The sequence below is a fragment of the Mus musculus genome, chromosome 7, assembly GCF_000001635.26.
Source record: "Mus musculus strain C57BL/6J chromosome 7, GRCm38.p6 C57BL/6J".
Classification (NCBI taxonomy): Eukaryota; Metazoa; Chordata; class Mammalia; order Rodentia; family Muridae; genus Mus; species Mus musculus.
Window position 1 is genome coordinate 64,526,516 of NC_000073.6, and position 13,126 is coordinate 64,539,641.

General features: G+C 46.5%; 1 protein-coding gene across 14 annotated transcripts in view; it reads left to right on the forward strand.

The window, feature by feature from the left end:
- The window catches only part of Apba2 (amyloid beta (A4) precursor protein-binding, family A, member 2), a 252,319-nt gene that overhangs the window by 24,956 nt on the left and 214,237 nt on the right, over window positions 1-13,126 (forward strand). For 4 of the 14 annotated variants that reach the window (XM_030242006.1, XM_006540573.4, XM_030242012.1 and 1 more), the window contains exon 2: window positions 230-347. The exons of the other annotated variants lie outside the window; for them this stretch is intronic. The gene's annotated coding sequence lies outside the window, so the exon portion shown is untranslated. The remainder of the gene's footprint in view (window positions 1-229; window positions 348-13,126) is intronic. 14 annotated transcript variants of the gene reach the window in all.

The following is a 13,126-nucleotide window of genomic DNA, read 5'->3' on the forward strand; positions in this document are numbered from 1 at the left end:
CCTTTCTTTTTTATACCCAGTGCTTACACACACACACACACACACACACACACACACACACACACACACACAGACTTTTTTTTACTCATCTGCAGTATATTTTTAGATACAATGTAAATTGAAAATGTAGGGTTTTTTTTCACATCAACATTCAGTTTTCCCATGTTACTATTAATGAGCTATCTTTATATCTCTGCTTTGATATCTTTTTTCCTTCTTTTGTTGATAGGGGTTGAATCCAGGATCTCATGCAAGCTAAGCATTCATTCTACCTTTGAGGAACCGCCAGTACTCCCTCTTCATGACACTGCTTTGTTAGATAATCCAAGGCCTTGAACGTGTAGAGTGTGAGTATTGGTTACTTTCCATAGTGTGATAAAATACAGAAATAAAGCACAAAGGCTCACAAGGCTGAAAGGACTCACTTTTGTTCATACTTTGAGGGTGCACTCCATCACCATGGCAGGAGCCTGAAGCAGCAGATTACTTTGCATCTGTGGTGGGGGCTCAGAGGGAGGGAGACGAGAGCTGATGTTCAGTTTACATTCATTCTGGGACTCCAACTCATGGAATAATGCCTGACAACAGTGGACAAATCTGCAGCTTCTATTAACTAAGAAATCCCTCACAGATAGGCCTGCCTGGTTGTTCGTCCACTCCATGCTCCAGATCCTCCAGGTTCACTGTAGCTAGACTTTTAGCTGCTGTATGGTTCCTTTCCCTTCCACTCTTATTCCTTCTTTATTCCACCCCCCAATGCTACATAGAAGAGAAAGAAGGCTAGAAGGAAAGGGGGCATCAATATTGGTAGAATACTTTCTGCTGATTGGGGCATCGAGTTCCTTGGGGCAAGTTTGTTCTTCACCATCAGGATATCCAATTTCTTCTTCTTGAGTCTTTGTGTATGACCATTTGACAAATGGCGACAAAACTAACCAGCAATACCACTGCCACCACTAGCAGCAGCAGCAGCAGGAGCAGGAGCAGGAGCAGTAGCAGCAGGAGGAGGAACAGCAGCAGCAAGAGCAGTGGGAAGAGGAGGAGGAGGAGGAGGAGGAGCAGCAGCAGGAGGAGCAGCAGGAAGAGGAGGAGCAGCAGTTAGCAGGAGGAGAAACACAGGAGGAAGAAGAGCAGTAGCAGCAGGAGGAGGACCAGCAGCCAGCCATCGCCTCTCTCAGGCTCTAGGATTTATATATCCTCTCAAGAGCCCCCAGAATTTTGAATGTCATACACTTGCAGAAACTATCTGTCACTGGCAAAATAATGCCCCTGCCAGAGCAGGAGGCAAATCATAGTCTGCTGCTCTGGACAATCTAAAGCAGTCCCATATCCCACACTTGGGATTAAAACAAAAACATATTCGTATAACATTTCTGTGTTTTAAAAGAAACCACAATTCTTAATACATTCACAGTGTTAGTCATTACAGCATGCCTAGTTACTAGTTGTTGAGGTGTTTGGGGCTATTTCTCCATGTGTCTAGATTCTTCTTTTTTGCTGTACTTGCTTATTCTTACGAAAATATCAGCTGTTAGAGTTGCTATGACTTTCCTTGTGAGACCAACATGGGGTGCCCTTACTGAGGTAGTTGTGACATCACTATATCAGAATTTAATTATCTATTCACTTTACATCCCAAAATCAGCCCCCCCTCCTCCCAGAAGCCCCTCACACAGATCCTCTCCCTGATTCCCCTCTCCTTGGTTCTCAGCCCTTCCCAGCACATCACATCACTGCAGGACTAGTTACATCCTCTCCCACTGAGGCCAGACAAGGGGGCCCAGGTAGGGGAATAGGATCCACAGACCGGCCAAAGATTCAGGGACAGCACCTGCTCCAGTTGTTGGAGGACCCACATTAAGACCAAGCTGCACATCTGCTGCATATGTGCAGGGGGCCTAGGTCCAGCCCATGCTTGCTCTTTGGTTGATGGTTCAGTCTCTGGGATTCCTCAAGGATACTAGATATCCCTCAACTGAAGAATGGATAAAGAAAATATGGTTCATTTGCACAATGAAATACTACTTAGCTTTTAAAAACAAGGACACTATGAATTTTATATGGTTGAAACTAGAAATATACTGAGTGAGGTAACCAGACCCCAAAGGACATGCATGGTATATAAGTGGATTTTAGCTGTAAAGTACAGGATAACCATGCTACAATCCACAGACCAAAAGAAGCCAAATAACAAGGAGGGCCCAAGGGAGAATGGTTGAATCTTTCTCAGAAGGGGAAATAAAATAGAATCAGAGGTGGATGGGGGTGGGTGGGAACTGGGTAGGAGAGGGGATAAGAAAGGGAGCAGGGCAGGGTAGGATCAATGTAGGGAGAGCAGGGGAGAGAACGGAAATCGTCTGTGGGGGGAGGGGCATCTCTAGGACTTGCCAGAGACTTGGGGGGAATGTTGGGACAGAGACCCCAGGATAAATATGTGGTTGACTATATCAGAATTTTATGGTCATACCGTGGTTTATATTGTTGACAGAAATGGCTCGTAAGCACGGGACTGCTTTGTTATCTTAGAGTCATGACTTCTTTCATTTTCTTCTCTTCCCATACTCCCCAAACTTTCTGTTGTGTGACTTTTCCTAGGGAAATGTGAACAATGTCTGTTTACCTCAGATGAGCACCCATGGCTGACCAAATAAATGAACCCACCAAAGTCCAGCTGAGTGAATGAAGGAGCTTACTGGGGTCATTTATGCAGCACGGGTGACTCACTGAAAAGGCCACCCAAGCACGTGTGTGGACTTCTGGGACCTGAGTCCTGTTGGAAGGAGTTGTCTTAATGGGTGTGTCTCCCCTTTACAGCAGTTGTTATTCTTGATAAACCTGGGGAAGCCCCTTGTGAATCCGACAACTTCCTTAGCTTCCATAATCTTTGTCATACATTGACAGATTATCTTGAGAGTAAGTTACTTCATCTCCAGCTTCCTTGGGATTTCAGCTGGAATGGCTCTGTTGGTTGATGCATAACAGAAGAGATGCTGTCTTTCATTTTTCTCCTTGTCTGGATGTTTTGATTCTTTATGCCCTTCACTGGGGCTTTGCTGTTTTGATTGTATACAACTGTCACATCTCTGGGTAGATTCCCATTTCAATTGCCAGACTCCTGTTATTGTTGTCACCAGAATCATCCCAGTCCCTCAACCCATCTTCTAGCTGGTTATGGAAATCACTAAACCCTGCTGGCTTTTACATATGGCGACTGGTTACTGGCTTGGGTAGGGTGTTATTGCTGTGAACAGATACCATGACCAAGGCAACTCTTTTAAGGACAACCTTTAATTGGCTTGGGACCCACTTGTCCACTCTGGCCTTTCTTTTGGATGTTCTTTCCTTTTGATACTTGTTTATAATTAAAAAAATATATATAGACATTTTGCTTTCATGTATGTCTGGGACCCGAGGAAGCCAGAAGACGGTGTTGGGGCCCATGGAACTGGGATATCAGATGGTTATGAGTCTCTATGTAGGTGCTGAGAATTGAACACTGCTCCTCTGAAAGAGTAGCCAGTGCTCTTAACTGCTGAGCCATCTTTCCAGCCCCTCTTCATGTGCTTGTGAAGAAGAGCATCATTTAATGAAATTAACCAGCCAACCTAGTTTAGCCTACTAGGTCTCTTTAGGATGGTTGTATCAGCTTGGTCCCTTGAGGGCTGGTTGGTAGGTGTTGTTTTAAATTCACATCTTCCAATTAGTGGGGATCAACAGGGACAGATGGCTCTGTGCTGCCCACTGCTGGGCAAATATGAGATTAATCTTCCTACTGCATGGTTTAAACTCACTGAGTCAGAAGTCTGATAGAAAGGAGAGGAAGCTGGCCTAGAGGTGTGGGCTCGCTTAGAGCTTTTATTTTATCAAAATTCTATCTACTAGAAATCTGCGCATTGTAGCATTCCATAGGATGCTTAATTTTTCATCTTGTTCAGTCTGGATTCCTCTGCTTACAGGGAGGATGTTGGGGTAGGGGTGAGGTTGTGGGAAGAACCATTGTCAGGCTATCTCAAGCCAACTGAGGCCAAGGTTGGCCAGCTTTGTGGAGGGCAGCCAGCAAGAGGATCATGCTGCCTGAGGGCAGACCAGAGCCAGATCCAGAAGTGCACATGGGCAGAGCTGGCTTCTGGGATGTGGGAGGCTGTAAGGGACATCTCTGGAGTTGGTAAGAGATGAAAGGAAGGAGCCATGCTCTCATGTTAGTGGTCAGTCAGGAGGATTGATCTCCTTTGACTCCAGGGTCTGTGAGCCTAATCATTAAGCTGCAGGATCACATTGGAAACCAACTGAGTGCCTCCAATGAGGCAGTCAATATACTTGACTTTGGGAATGGGTCATAAGAAGAAGATGACTGTGGGTTAAAATGTATATACTAGACCAATTTGGCCATCTTTTAGTGTGCTTTTCAGAATGGCCTATTTTCTTCCTATTATTATTATTATTATTATTATTATTATTATTATCTTATTTACTTTACATCCTGTTCATTGCAACACTCCTGGTCATCCCCTACCACAAACCTCCCCCCATCCCTTCCCGTCTTTAAGCGGTTGGGCACCTACCCCATCCATGTACCCTCCCAACCACCACTACCCTCCCAACCACCACCCCCCTCCCGGCACATCAAGTCAGTGAGGCTAGGCATATTCTCTCCTACTGAGGCCAGACAAGGCAGTCAGCGAGAAGAGCATATCCCACAGACAGGCAACAGCTTTTGGGATGGCCATCCCCCTTCAGTTGTTTGGGATCCTTATGAAGACTAATCTGTACATCTGCTACATATGTGTGGGGAGGCCTAGGTCCAGCCCGTGTATGTTCTTTGGTTGCTGGTTCAGTCTCTGAGAGCCCCAAGGGTCCAGGTTAGTTGACTCTGTTGGCCTTCTTGTGGAGTTCTTATCCCCTTTGGGGCCTGCAATCCTTCCTCCTATTCTCCCATATGAGTACCCAAGCTCCACCCACTGGTTGGCTGTGGGTGTCTGCATCTGTCTGAGTCATCTACTGGGTAAAGCTTCTCAGAGGACAGCCATGCTAGACTCCTAACTGCAAGCAAAACCAGTTTCATTCATAGTGTCAGGGATTGGTGCTTGCCTATGGAAAGGCTCCCAAGTTGGGTCAGTTATTGGTTGGCCATTCTGTCACTCTCTGCTCCATCTATCCCCCCATCCCCCTGTGCCTGCATTTCTTGTAGACAGGATAAATTTTGGGTCAAAAGTTTTGTGGGTGGATTCATGTCCCTATTGCTCCACTGGGGTTCCTATCTAGTCATAGGAGCTGGCCTCTTCAGGTTCCATATCCCAAATGCTGTAAGGTCACCCTCATTGATTCTTGGGCACTCCCCTTATCTCAGGTCTCTGTCTCGTCCTGGAGATGCACCCCACCTCCCTACCCCCTCAGTTGCAGATATCCATTCATTCACATGGCCATCAGCCATCTCTCCTTCCCTCTTCACACCTGATCCTGATCCCCCCATGGCCCTCCCCATCCCCTCTCCCATCCAGTTCCCTCCCTTCATCTGGCTGTTAGGACTGTTTCATTCCCCCTTCTAAGTGAGACTCGAGCATCCTCGCTTGGGCCTTCCTTCTTGTTTAGCTTCTTTGAGTCTGTGGAGTGTATAGTGTGTATTTTATGGCTAACATCATCTTAAAAGTGAATATATACCGTGCATGTCCTTTTGGGATTGGGTTACCTCACTCAGGATGATATTCTCAAGTTCCATCCATTTGCCTGCAAAATTCACGGTGGCTTTGTTTTTAATAGCAGAATAGAATTCCATTGTGCAGATGTACCACGTTTTCTTCATCCATTCAGAATGACTTGTTTTTAAATTAAATTATATTATTTTTAAACTTTTTAATTGATTCTTTGTGAATTTCACATCATGTACCCCAATCCCGTTCATTTCCCCATCCCTTTCTATACACCCCCACCCCAACATACACAGCCACAGTTGATCTCATGTAGCTAAAATGTCACAAAAGAAGGAAGGGGACTGGTGTCATGGACAGTAGCCTAAGCAGGGTACCCTTAGTACCTGTAGTGCTGTTGGTTGCTGGGGTTGTGGATTGTCATCTGTTGGGTACCTGCAGGCACCTGTTCGCAGGCTGAGGGTCTTGGAGCTCAGACTTCCCTCAGCTCTGCCTAGTTTTTTCTTTCTGTTTTCCTTCCTTCCATCCCTCCCTCCATCTCATCCTCCCTCCATGTCTTCCTCCCTCCCTCCCTTCCTCCTCCCATCTCTCTGTCTTTTGATCCAGAGAATTAAACTCAAGATCTTATATGTGCTAGGCAAGCTCTCTAGCCCTAAGCCACACCCCTTCCCATTTAAAAAAAAAATCTGGGTTACCCAGGGTGACCCTGGGCTCTTGTTCAAGCTCTGAAACTTGCAACAGAACCTGTGGTCAGAGGGTTCCTTGGCTAAATAGGAAATTGCTTTGTCTCCTGTTCACCTTTGTCTGAGTGCGGATGCCTCTGTCCGTAGGGTTCTATACACTGCCCGGTATTTTCTGGGACCGTTTGACTTTCCTGGTGGCCCTATCCAGATGACTGACATTAAGGGTTGGCAGGTTCCTGTAATTCTAATGGGAATCATTCCTCGCCCCACTGAATGTGAGATCTGCTTCATTTAATCCATTCCTTCCAGTTTGGGATTGGGTTCTAGAATTGTAGGGCAAATGCTGAAAATAGGGTGGCTTTTGGTGACAATAATGTTGGCTTTGTCAGTCACCCTTAAACTGGGGAGACAGCACTTTTCCAGGTAGGGATTCAGCTGGCACATCCCAGTCAAGAACACAGCATTGGCCCTCCTGTGTCTGAACATTGCTTGAGGGTGAGAAATCAGGAGTGACTTCTATTAGGGATTCCGGTACTCCTCTTGGGCAGCCCTTCGTGTGGGTGAATTTAACATCTGCCCACATGCACATCATTTCCTTTGTCTAAAGCTGTGCAGTGGCTCTTTGATTTTCAATTTGAAACCCTTATCTTCTGACAGCTGGGCTGACCCGGAGCACAGTACTGGAAATGGGCTGCCGTCGCAGCGCTCCTAATGGGATAGGTTTGATTTTGAACGGCTGCACTGTGACAGCCTTAAGCTGCCTTTGTGTGACTCTCCTCACAATAGCCCACTTTTCTCCCATTTAATGAGAACTGCATAGCTGAAGCCTGCCTTACAGTTCTGCCCCCATGGTGGCCTGGGTGGATCCTGACTTATCTCCTAGGACCAGGGTCAAATAGACCAGCCACAGCCCAGAAGGCTTGGGGCAGAGGAGAGACCACACCTGACCTCAGGGCCCAAGTGGCCTTTAGTGTGCTTTACACAACCCAGAACATGTTGTATTCAGGTCAGGATTGCTTTGCTGCAGGGTCCATGGGCTTCTGGATTGTGAAGATGCTTCCCCGATGAAGGGTCAGGGAGGAGGGCCAGGCAAGAGGTTCACTGAAGTGTTTCAGCATTTAAAATGATTTGTGTTTATGGCTGTCTTACCATCAGGAGATTAGTGTTGTTTAGGAAGGGTGGAGCAAAGATGTTGGGTGCCTTCTACCAGTGTGGTTCAGAATGTTTGGGGAAGGAAGGGGAATGAAGGGGCGTCTCTCAGCTCAAGTCTGGGAGCCTCAGGGACTCCCCTTGTAGCCTTGGTCTGCTTTTCACTAAATGGGTAGGGGCAGATGTTGTGCCTCTGATGAAATCATATCAAGGAGTATGCCAGAATGTCAGGACTTGGGCTTTCGACTGAACTGAGAAACAAGACTTTCTTTTTTATATATTTATTTTTTCCAATTTTATTAGGTATTTTCTTCATTTACATCTCAAATGCTATCCCTAAAGTCCCTCATACTCTCCCCCTCCTACCCACCCACTCCCACTTCTTGGCCCTGGCGTTCCCCTGTACTGAGGCATATAAAGTTTGCAAGACCAAGGGGCCTCTCTTCCCAATGATGGCCGACTAGGCCATCTTCTGCTACATCTGCAGCTAGAGACACGAGCTCTGGGGGGAGGGGGGTTACTGGTTAGTTCATATTGTTGTTCCACCTATAGGGTTGTAGACACCTTTAGCTCCTTGGGTACTTTCTCTAGCTCCTCCACTGGGGGCCTTGATCCATCCAATAGCTGACTGTGAGCATCCACTTCTGGGTTTGCTAGGCCCCAGTGTAGCCTCATAAGAGACAGCTATATCTGGGTCCTTTCAGCAAAATCTTGCTGGCATATGCAATGGTGTCGGCACTTGGAGGCTGATTATGAGATGGATCCCCGGGTGTGGCAGTCTCTAGATGGTCCATCCTTTTGTCTCAACTCTAAACTTTGTCTCTGTAACTCCTTCCATGGGTGTTTTGTTCCCAATTCTAAGAAGAGGCGAAGTGTCCACACTTTGTTCTTCGTTCTTCTTGAGTTTCATGTGTTTTGCAAATTGTATCTTGGGTATTCTAAGTTTCTGGGCTAATATCCACTTATCAGTGAGTACATATCATGTGAGTTCTTTTGTGATTGGGTTACCTCACTCAGGATGATATACCCAGAAGATGTTCCAACTGGTAATAAGGACACATGCTCTACTATGTTCATAGCAGTCTTATTTATAATAACCAGAAGCTGGAAAGAACCCAGATGTCCCTCAACAGAGAAATGGATACAGAAAATGTGGTACATTTACACAATGGAGTGCTACTCAGCTATTAAAACAATGAATTTATGAAATTCCTAGGCAAATGGAAACAAGACTTTTTAAAGTCTCTTTCAAAACTGTCCTTTGAGGGCTCAGGGATGTTTCTCTGTGGAGAGTTCTTATTTGGCATGCTCGGGGACTAGGAACCACTTCCCTGCACTGCATTGCACTGAACAAGCAAGCAAGCCAGCAAGCATGCAATTGTGCCAACTTTCATGCAGTTAAAAATGTCACCTTGTCACTGGTGGCAACATTCTCCTATGTCCTGTTACTTCTCTGACATGCCTGTGGGTGTGGGCCTGGGCCCATTTTTAGTTGTTGTCACAGGCCTGGTGCCTGGTCTGGTACCATCTGCTAACTTACAGTCGAGCTGAGAAGGTCATCTGTGTTCCTCAGTTCTCATCTCTTCCTGTGGCTCTCAGGGGTGCTCCTCTGAGCTCTTATTCCTCATATGTGTAAATTTTCCCCTTGACTGTTCCAGGCTCATGGTCACTCCAGGCTCAGGAATAAGTTGACTGACATGGCTCTCTTTTGATCTTTCATCAAGAATATCTTTATTTTTCTTAGTTAAAAACAAAACAAAACAAAACAAATACCTTATGGTAAAATACCTATAACATGAAATTCCCCATCTGAGTCATTTTTATCTGGGAGGTTAGTCCGTAAAAAATGCCTTCTTTCTGCTGTGTGGAAGTTGTTCCCCTCCCTGCAGAACATTTCACCTTATCCATTCAGTCATAACTATTCATTCCTCCTGTACTGGCTAGTTTTGTGTCAACTTGACACAGGCTGGAGTTATCACAGAGAAAGGAGCTTCAGTTGGGGAAATGTCTCTATGAGATCCAGCTGTAAGGCATTTTCTCAATTAGTGATCAAGGGGGCAGGGCCCCTTCTGGGTGATTTCATCTCTGGGCTGGTAGTCTTGATTCTATAAGAGATCAAGCTGAGCAAGCCAGGGGAGGCAAGCCAGTAAAGAACATCCCTTCATGGCCTCTGCATCAGCTCCTGCTTCCTGACCTGCTTGAGTTCCAGTCCTGACTTCCTTTAGTGATGAACAGCAGTATGGAAGTGTAAGCCGAATAAACCCTTTCCTCCCCAACTTGCTTCTTGGTCATGATGTTTGTACAGGAATAGAAACCCTGACTAAGACACCTCCCCAACCCCAGGCTGCCACCGTTTCACCTCTGTCCCTATGAATCTGACATTTCTCCACACTTCAAGTAGACTCAAACAGTGTCTGACATTTTCTGCTTGGCTCATTTCCCTTAACATGATGTCCTCAAAGTTTACTCATATTGTACCTGTGCCAGACTTTCTTTCTCTCTATGTACATTTATTTTTAACTGATTCATAGAAATCATTATATTTGCCTTTTAACTGATACTTCTACAAACAGAAGCTATGTATCTGTCTTAGTCAGGGATTCTATTCCTGCACAAACATCATGACCAAGAAGCAAGTTGGGGAGGAAAGGGTTTATTTAGCTTACACTTCCACATTCCTGTTCATCACCAAAGGAAGTCAGGACCAGAACTCAAGCAGGCCAGGAAGCAGGAGCTGATGCAGAGTCCATGGAGGGATGTTTCTTATTGGCTTGCTTCTGGCTTGCTCAGCTTACCTTCTTATAGAACCAAGACTACCAGACCAGGGATGGTACCACCCACATGGGCCCTCCCCCCTTGATCACTAATTGAGAAAATGCCCCACAACTGGATCTCATGGAGGCATTTCCCCAACTGAAGCTCCTTTCTCTGTGATAACTCCAGCCTGTGTCAAGTTGACACACAAAACCAGTCAGTAGAATATTTAAAGTACTGTGCAAAGTTTAGACACATGTATACATCATATAAGATTTAAATCAGGCTAAACATACATTTTTCTCAAACAAATACAATTTCTTTTTGTTGAAAACCTTCAAAAACCCTTCTAGCCTTTTGAAATGTACAGTATATTATGTACATTACTATTTATAATAACTCCTACTTTCTCTCTGGCTTACCTGTTTAAGGTGGAATAATATTTCATTTTATGTATGTGTTACCATTTGTTAACTTATTTATCAGCTGGGCACTAGAAGCATCTCCTGTAGTAAAAGAGGCCAAGAAGCAAGAGAGGGCTTAGTCCTTGGGTGCTTATAGTTTCTGCAGAGGCCGTCTCTGTGGACAGAGAAGGCAGAGTGGGGTATTTGTTCCTTCTGCATCTGAACAGCGACTCCCATGAGCATCCGAGTCTGTGCTGAGTGCAAAGGGTGCAGATGACCTCCAAGTCCGATCATACTTATTAGTGCCAGCTTCTACGCTGGGAGAGTGGAATGCAAAGGCAGGGCTTGTTCAGAAAGAAGAGTCTGTATCCGTCCTGGAAGCTGAGCACGTCCAGGCTTTCAGATGAATGTAGCTGTGTGCTCAGAACTGAATGGGCCGCTGGACGCCTTCGGTCTTTCTCGAGCTCTTGGAAACAATAGAAAACCGTATTGGTAAGAGCTGGTGTGGCCATGACCACACCACACCACACCACACCACACCAGGGCTCATGAGGTCTGTGGCTTTGGAGCTCCCTTGTCAGATGTGGATGTTGGTAAAAACTCCCTGCAGCTACATATCTGGAAGCAAAGCCGAATGTGTTTCGAATTCTGGGAACCACCAGGAGAGGAATTAAAATGGGGAGTGATAGGCGAGATTGCAGCTGTGGGCTGGGAAACCCAGACTGGGTGACATCATCTGCAGGAGACGTCTTGTGGCACCAGGTCACTTCAGTCTAAAGGAGATGATTGTCTTAATTCTTTGGGGCCATGCACAACAATCGGGTGGCCATCTGTCGACTTGCTCCTTAGGTCTCTTGGTAAGTGGGCGTTGGGGTATCCATTGATTGACAGGTAAGACAAGAAAACAGTCACAGTGGAAGATGTCCAATGACACCAGGCAGGAAATGGAAGGTGTCAGTAGTGGCTAGGGCCATGGGTTTGGCACAGGCTTTCCTGGCAGATGTGGTAGCCAATCATTGGAGGTGCTGTCCACAACAAGTATGGTGTGTTTTGAGGTAAATGCTTTGTCATTATCCTGTATATCAGGCAGTGGATCTCAACCTTCTTGATGCTGTGACGCTTTAATAGTATGGTGACCTCAATCATAAAATTATTTTTGTTGCTACTTCATAATTGTAATTTTGCTACTGTTATGATCTATAATATGAATATCTGACATGTAGGATATCTCATATGCGATCCTCTATGAAAGGGTCTTTGGACTTCCATAGGGGTCCCAACTCACAGATTGAGAGACACTAGCCTAAGGATTGGAGATGTTTCTGCCTATGGAAGGTTCTGGGGAAGGTGGTTGCCATGTAGCACTCTGGGCATGCTCAGTGCTTAGACCACAAGGCCTGGGTCGGCTGGGAGAGCCCCACAATGCTTCTCTGTTAACACTGGGCATTTGGGAAAGGGCTTTGCCTTCATAGGACCCACAGCTGGGTTCTAGAACATTCAGGAATCCTACTGAATAGCAGTGATTTTTTTTTTCCCCTTTTGGTTTGTCTGTGTAGTCACATCCGGTTCAAGTTTATTTCCTGTCAGTTGCCAGATGTCACTCAAGGTAGTTTGCCTTCTGTAAAACGGGATCCACTATTACTTGAAATTTAAAATTTAAATATTCAGTATTTCAGAGTTTAAAAGTCTTGGGTTTCGAGTAATATTTCAGTGTCATCCAGCCTCTTGAAAAAAAAAATCAACATCACGGAAATATTTTTCAATAGGTGCCTTTTAGAGAGAAAGAGCATTTCTATAGCGGCATCTAGGTTTTGTCATATGAAACGCCGATAAGTCGATGCTTGAAAAGAACCTCAAGCAGATGAGGTTCAGCTTTGACTTCGGCAGAGGCTGGCCGGCTGCAGCATGTTCTCAGTGGCCCTGGAGCTGTGGCGGGGGTCTGCTGTGCTCCAGGGGGGCCCCGGAGCTGTGGCGGGGGTCTGCTGTGATCCAGGGGGAGCCCTGGAGCTGTGGCGGGGGTCTGCTGTGCTCCAGGGGGAGCCCTGGAGCTGTGGCGGGGGTCTGCTGTGCTCCAGGGTGGCCCCGGAGCTGTGGCGGGGGTCTGCTGTGCTCCAGGGTGGCCCCGGAGCTGTGGCGGGGGTCTGCTGTGCTCCAGGGTGGCCCCGGAGCTGTGGCGGGGGTCTGCTGTGCTCCAGGGTGGCCCCGGAGCTGTGGCGGGGGTCTGCTGTGCTCCAGGGTGGCCCCGGAGCTGTGGCGGGGGTCTGCTGTGCTCCAGGGGAGCCCAGGGTCCAGCAGTTTTGACATCACTGGCTGCTTTCCTGTTCTCTGCTCATGTACACAGAATCTGAGGAAGAAGACACACAGCCACCAGCCCTGCGTCAATTTGCATCTCCAGAACAAATCCGTTTGTCACTTAGCCACACTGGGGTGATTGCCTATGGCTCAAGCTTGTCCGCCACCCTGCCTGGTGGAGATAAGATGCTGAAACCCA